Source organism: Callorhinus ursinus, unplaced genomic scaffold, assembly GCF_003265705.2.
Source record: "Callorhinus ursinus isolate GAN/ISIS: 27379988/994484 unplaced genomic scaffold, GSC_fseal_2.0 scaffold25, whole genome shotgun sequence".
NCBI lineage: Eukaryota > Metazoa > Chordata > Mammalia > Carnivora > Otariidae > Callorhinus > Callorhinus ursinus.
In genome coordinates this window covers 5985942-5993366 of record NW_027397087.1, presented here as the reverse complement: position 1 = coordinate 5993366, position 7425 = coordinate 5985942, and the positions used below count along the sequence as shown (strand labels likewise).

Below are 7425 nucleotides of genomic sequence, written 5' to 3'. Positions count from 1 at the left end.
CTCCTCACTGAGCAAGGAGCCTCATGTGGGACTCGATCTCGAGACCCTGGGCTCATGACCCAAGCCGAAGGCAGAGGCTTAACCGACCGAGCCACCCAGGTGTCCCTTCATTTCCCCTTTTAACACCTGCATGTTCTTGCCAGTTTTTAGTGTCCCTGGTTTTACACCACATTGGTGGATTTTAATATTGGCACTAATCAATGTCCTGAGCATTTTTGGGAAGGCCACACTCACGCACACGTTCACATTTGAGAGATGGGTCATTGACACCATGGCTGGCTTGGCGAACTTTAAGGGCCTGAACGTCATGCAGAAGTGTTCAGCCGTTACCAGCTGCTTTTCACTCTCAGTGCAATGCACCAGACGGGACCAGGAGATGGTGCTGTGGGTCAAGTTTTACCCCACATCCTGCAATCCTGTTGGCTTTCCAAGCCAGGTGAAATGTCAAGAGCTAAAGCTTTCATTCCTTTTCTGTTGGGGCTAATAAACTACTCAAATCTGCAAGCTAGATGAAATCTTTAAAATAAAAAAAAAATTATTAGCTAGGAATGAAAAATGACGATAGACTGACTTTGAACTCCGCTTTTTTTTTTTTTTTTTCCAGGGGAAAGCGCGAACGCAGTCCCCCACTACCACAAATTATGCAGTCGAGTTTCCCACATTTGGGGAAATCGCAGGGGTCAGCACATTCGGAGTGCAATGGATAAGCCTCGCCCTGGGAAAACCACCTTCGTGATCATGGTATCTCCCCTGCCAGGTAAGTATTGAACTCCGCTTTTAAAGCCACCAGATCAGGACGCCTGGGTGGCTCAGTTGTTAAGCATCTGCCTTTGGCTCAGGTCAAAATCCCAGGGTCCTGGGATCGAGCCCCACATCCGGCTCCCTGCTCGGCAGGGAGTCTGCTTCTCCCTCTGCCACTCCCCCCTGCTTGTGTTCCCTCTCTCTCTGTGTCCCTCTCTGTCAAATAAATAAATAAAATCTTAAAAAAAAATAAAGCCACCAGGTCTGACCTTCACACTGAACTTGAACTTGGAGGAGGTCATGAGAGGAGTGTTTACTGGTAACTTCCGATTGTTAAGAAAGAGGTCAGAAAAAACTTCTGAGGAAGCCTGGAGACCAATCAGGGGCTTCCTGCTGCTCTAGGAGCAGCACAGAGAAGTGATTACAATATAAATGGAGTTCTAAAGAATACATGTATGTTATGCTGTCCTTGGTTTAACCATGGAAATGTAAGGCAAAAGTTGCTATCTACAAAATTAGCATAAGGAAAACATCTGATGCCAAGGGCCGTAGGCCGTAGAGTTTTGCCCAAGCCCTTTGTAACCACTGATGTAGCCGGCTCACTTTCCTAGGCGTTCTGAGATAATGCTAACAGACTGCTTGGCTTTCTTCCTCTTGTGTGTTTATAACTTCTTCTGGTATTTGCAGTTAGAGGGCAGCCTGCTGGAATGGATTTTCTTTTCCTATTTGCATATAAATAACATGACCATGACCCTGTAAATTTCCCACAGGCCATTTTAGAAATGGGGTGTTGTTATCCCAGAGGTGGGGGACCCTGCCTCATCCCTGAGTGTCTAAGCCAATTAGCTCAGATGGTTTGAGCATGGCTCTGAGACATCCAAGGTCACAGTAACCATCTGTGGCAAGATCAGTCAAGTTAGAAACAAGAGCGCCCATGTATTCCAGGCACCAAGAGGAATGTGCTTTCACCCAGGCAAAATGGGAGTTATTGGTAACACGGAAAAATAGAATGAGCATAACCCAATGTTCCTTGATGCTGAACAGAACAGGCACTCTATGATGTCATCCTCAACAGCAGCACCAATTTTGTCTTTATAGAGCAACCACCTTCCTAAGCATAACGTTGTATGAATCTATGGTTCCTGACTCAGAGTTTTTTTCTATGCATCTCCTAATTTTTTTTTTTAACCATTACACACAATTAGGAAGAAATGAAAAGAAAACTATGCTTGCTGAGGGAAAGGAAACAGTTTAATACTGAATGGATGATTCTCCCACTGGAGGGCCCCCATCAGCTGCAAAATTTTAGGGAAACTGTGCAAAACAGGTTTTTCATATTTTTTGCATGCTTTCTACTGTGTCTCTCTATTAGCCACTGCGATCCAGATGTGTACTTGAGATTTATAGTTGTTTACTTGGGAAGCAAAATCTCATATGAAACAGGAAAGGGATTTTTCATTTAAAGAATAAATATTTGTGTTCTAGATGAAGAAGAAAGTGCCTTCCTGAGCTGAGTTTCTGCCGCTGGCTAGTTGGCTGTCTGGTACATAATAATACCACACATTCATTGACCAAGGGATGGGCTCTGTGCTGACACAGTATAAGCATCACTTCTTTTAATCCTCACAAACCTTGTGAAGTAAGTGTTGTTCAGAGCTGCATTTTTGGAGACGAGGAAATAGGCTCAGAAAGATGAAGTAAGCTTGCTGGGATTCTCTGGGTAGTAAAAGATAGAGCCATGATCTGAGCCCAGGCTACATAATTCCAAGGCCACGTTCTTAAATACCATCCTACCCTATTCTGCCTATAGCTTAATCCGAAACAACGTAATTTCCATTTGACTTCTTCTTCTTCTTTTTTTCCCCCCCAAACAGGACTACATAATTGTAATTCTGTGCATGGAAAGTAGGCCTCACCTTCTGTGTTCAGATAGGCCTGCATGCTTCTCTTCAACGTGCAGCTGGTATGTAGTGAGGTCAGGAATCACAGGGTCAGTGGTCCTGCTTTTTAGTCAGTCCTGTGTGCATGTTGAACATCTCTCCTTGGAATGTGAGGCTATTTTTCCTCTATTGTTCTCAGCCTGGACCATGTCAAAAATTCTAGACAACAGGAAGAGACCCACTCAATATCCTGTTACAGTGGGAATACTACACTCTTCTTAGTGCTGAGCAAAATGACAACCCTACAGTTCACGGGAAATACCCTCCTGAAAGGGCATTTAGGGATTTACTGTTACTTGAGCATATTCTCTGGGGTTTCATCCTTTCTGAGTCTCACCCTTATCTCTTGAAACACATCCACTATTCTTACAAAGGAAAATTCTTCTACATTAATTGCCAAGAGGATAATTTTTTCCTCCACATCCTTTATGCATGTAGTTTCAAAGCACAACATAAACAAACAAGAATTGGTTTTAAATGTTAACTTGGGAACATGCTCCGAGAAGTTTAGAACCTACCTCCACTCCCTTTCATTTGGAGATTCATTGAAATTTCCTTGCAGAGAACTTCTTGTCTTGGAGTATCTGCCTTGGGGAGACAATGTGATGCTTTGCTACAGGGACTTGGATGAAGGGGATGTCAGTGTAAACAGGTGACTTAGGGAAGGTTCCGTAGAGGTTGGACTTGAGTTGGACCTCGAAGGAAGTGCAGGTTTGAAGGAAGCACTGGTAAGGAACGGGGTGGGTGGGATGGGGTGGATCGTGTGGAGGGAAACAAAAGTCCGATGAGCCAAGGTTAAGTGCTGGAATGGAGCCTCTTGGTATAGACCAGGAAGCCTGATAGGAGCACAAGGTAACTGGTCTATATGCAGTGGGGCTAGGGACATAGTTTAAGTGCATGAGGAATATGAGATTAATGGAGGATATTATGGAGTTGGCAGGATGACAATGGCAGTATTTTAGTGTGGCCTTCTCTTTACAAACCATCTATTTCAAACCTCACATCTTACAGGGGGAGCGATGGAGGTTGAGGGTGGTGAGGCAAATCTCCCCGGGTCTCACAGGGTTTCAGCAGCAAGTGAGTCATTCAGTGCCTGCTCCTCGATACATTCCTGCCCCTGTGCTTGGTCTGGTCATAAACATGAAGCCATTGGAGGGAGTAAAGGGGCTCTGCCATGATAAAGTACCACTCTGCTGGATGTACTGAACAGAGAGAAAACAGGAAATCAGAAAGGGAACTATCACTGTATTAAAAGCTTGAGGTGTACAGTGTGGCCTTGGCTACTGGGAGGGGGAAAAATGAGATAATCAGACACAGTAAAGGAGAAGTTGGTAGGACTCTGTATAGGGCCCAGAGAAGGAGAACATAAGCTGATCGCAAGCTGCAAATTTCAGGTTCCTGTAGAATGGAGACAGGAGGTGAAATGGGAAGATTATGACTGTGACTCGGGAAATGTCTGGTGAACAGACTTGGTGATAGACAACTAGAAATAGTCATTCATTTATTCACCCAATGAATATGTATTGAATACCTGCTATGAGTTACTGTGGTAGGGACTGGGGATACACTGGTAAATGGGCAAGATGTGTGTGGACGGGGACCTTCTAGAATTTTGTTCTGGTGTTTCCAAGTGGAGAAACACGGCCCTAGGTGGGAGGCACACTCGTGGAGCCATCCACAGTTGTGGTGTTTGACGGATGCCCCCTCATAGCAGTGAGTACAGAGTGATCTGCGCAGGGCTGAGGACAGAGCTTGAGGACTCCTGATGGTAGCCGGGAAGATGCCGTCATTACCACTAGGTTATGAGTTTTAAACAAATTGCCCTAAGAGTTTAAAAACCATTTTCTCTCTCATTTCTTTTTATTTAAATCAAGTATTTGAGCTTGTCTCCACCAAACAATTCTCTAACATTCAAGTGAATAGAGCGAATGATTAAACGGGCTGTCAACGGGGCGAATGTGTCCACTGACCCAAAATAAAAGGTGACGGACTCTAATTATATTTTAAAAATTCCCCTGGCCCACTGAGCTGGCGCCAGCACCTTTTGTTGGTTTAATTCACCAAGATTCTTCAAGCTGGGTCCTCGCTCCTCTAGGTGGTGTTAAGTGCTAAATAAACCTTCTCTTTTTGTTTTTTCCTCCTAGTTTTAACCCAAGCTTGGACTGGCCTTTGGGTAGATTAGGAAGTTCTAACCAATGGGATCCTAAAGGATTTAAACTGTTAAGGGCAGGCCTGGGAGCATCCCACAGTCTTCAGGTTAAACAGAGTTGTCAGAGGTGAGAGAAAATCTTATTTAATGTTCATAAATGCCGAAATTAGCAATGCCTTACATTTCAAAACCTAATTTATTACTTCATTATAACAAATAATTCGGTTAAATTTAACACTTTGAAAAAACTCATAGAAGCAATCACAATGTGTATCTTAGAGGTAAAAGTTCAACAGTTAAAAGTGAATCTTTAATGAAAGAACATAGAGAAATTGTCTTAATGACCAAAGTTCTTAGTAGTCTTTTCTAGAAATGTCTTCTTAGGGTAGACTGTGTATTGAGAAGAACCATAGAAGTTGGGCCTTGGATGACTCATGATCTGAAGAAATTTTTAAGTTCCTCAAGGGCAGGAGGGAGCTGTTCTCCATACCCTAATTTGTTCTGCAACTTTCCATTCTCCTCTCTCCTGTGTGATTGTACACATGTACTATCTCTCCCTTCTGTCCGGGAAATGTTTGGTACATTGGTGCCCCTTCTTCCCTCTCTTTCCTTTCCCTCACTTTTCTTTCCCAGGACACAGAGTGCCTCAAAATGTTGCTCCTATCTGCTCTGGCCCACTAGGATTTTATCTTAAAGTTTAACTCTTGAGATGGGATCACTTCCTTTATGTTGTAGATCCTGTTGGGAATGGAAAAAATTGTCTCACTGTGTTTCCTGTGTCTAGACAACAAGACTCTTGGTGCCTGGAACATCTAGGCCTGTCCACTTCAGGAGCTACGATTCTTAAGTCAGAGCGGCACGTCTCAATTTTTTCTGAGGTGCGCTGCAAATAATTTCAACAGTTAAGCATCTTAGCACCCAGGTGTGTGAAGGGTGATTCTTGAAAAATAAAATCAGAGAGGATTGCAAGTTATCCCTATAATCAATAATCCTCACGCTTTGCATTCCCATGTTTTCTGGAATAGAAGAAAAAGCCACCAAGTTGCAGAAGTAATTAGAAATGAGCATAACCGTCAGTCAGTCTGGGTACCTACAAGGCAGTGTGTTCACATGTGTGTTTATTAATTATTTTTAGAGGTGGGAGGTAGGAAATGCATCATGGAGCTATTTGGAAAAAATATCCAGATTTTGTTCAATAACAAATCAAGCAACCTTGAGTTCCACAGCCCTTCCCTCATGAATACTGAAGTTATTTTGAGTGACACAGAATTTAAAGGAATTTCTATCGTAGTGTAGTTAAGTCAAAATGCATTGACTGAACATGATTCATAATTAACTAGACAACTCTAACTTCATTATACACACTTTGCTGTTCAGAGACCGGCCCAACGTTTGGCCTTGCCCATCCATGGCCAGCACAAATTGCTTTCCTTTCTGTTTTTCTCTCATCTTGCTTTCCCGCTCTCCTTTTCTCTTTAACTGCCTCATGTACTTCCTCACCAGACCCCATCTTTCCTCTTCTCTGAACAGAAAGTCTGTCTTCCTTCGGTGTGGTTCTGTGCCAGAAATAATGGAAGTGGTGGAAAATCTTCTTGTGGTTAGTGGTGAAGCCAACAGCAAGGGAGCTTGTCCCTAGCTCTCCTCCCCTCCAGACACCGTCCTCCTCAGGGATGCATTCAGGCTGGGGTCAGGGAGCAGAGGAGTTGTGGCCAGAAAAGCCAAGACAGTCTTGCTGCCTCTTGCTGTCTGCTGCGTGCTCAGATATAGCAACTAAAAACGCTTTCTGGAGATCCTGGAAGAATGGGAGAGCACCAAGCAAACACAGATCTTCCTCAGAGAGAGCTGCTGGACGCCAAGGAAGGGCCCCCAAACTGCATGAGGTCCCCCTTCCTGGAACTCCAGTCCCTACAGGAGCCCAATAGGGTAAATACTTCCGTGCCTTCTGGGTCAATCTGGCCGTGTTAAAATCCTGCCCACGTGTGTGTTTTGGGTTAGTCTGTTAGAAAATTTCCAGGACTCTTGAAATATCTGTGGGTAACCTGGAATTTCCTGAGAGACCTGGCTACTGAGATCACTAGCTAGCTTCAGGGATGCCCCATGCCTTCTGTGAATGACAAAGACATTTGTGTAAAAGTGGGTCACCGGAAATCCTTGGGAATTCTTGAGCCCCCAATTCCCTACAATGCACAAAAATACCAACTATAAAAGTTCTAGGGTATGGCAGGGAAACCCTAAATCTCAATTGAGACAGAGATATGTGGGCAGCTATCATTTGTTTTTGGCTCACGCTAAAAGCCAGCTTTTTAATATTCATTGGTACACAAGCCCATGTGACTTACAAGATCAACTACCATTTTCTTAGTTCTCTTTGAGGTTGAAAGGCAAAGGCCTTCTGGGGCTCACTGGAGTTCTCAGGGTCTCCTGGGCTAAGACAAAAGCAATGGTTGAACAGTTGATGTTCTGAATAGAGACTTAATTGACCTAGCAAATTCTAGACCTAAATTTCCCCAAGGGAAACCTTGACATAGTCAGCCGGGCTCTTCTTTTGGGATGGATCAGAAAGGTCACTTTTATTTAAGCCACAATTCAAGAGTA

General features: G+C 43.8%; 1 non-coding gene across 1 annotated transcript; it reads right to left on the bottom strand.

Moving 5' to 3' along the window:
* Positions 1 to 601: 601 nt before the first annotated feature.
* LOC112833481 (U1 spliceosomal RNA) lies at positions 602 to 765 on the bottom strand. Its single transcript, XR_003210641.1, has one exon. It is a non-coding gene; the product is annotated as a U1 spliceosomal RNA (small nuclear RNA).
* Positions 766 to 7425: the final 6660 nt, after the last annotated feature.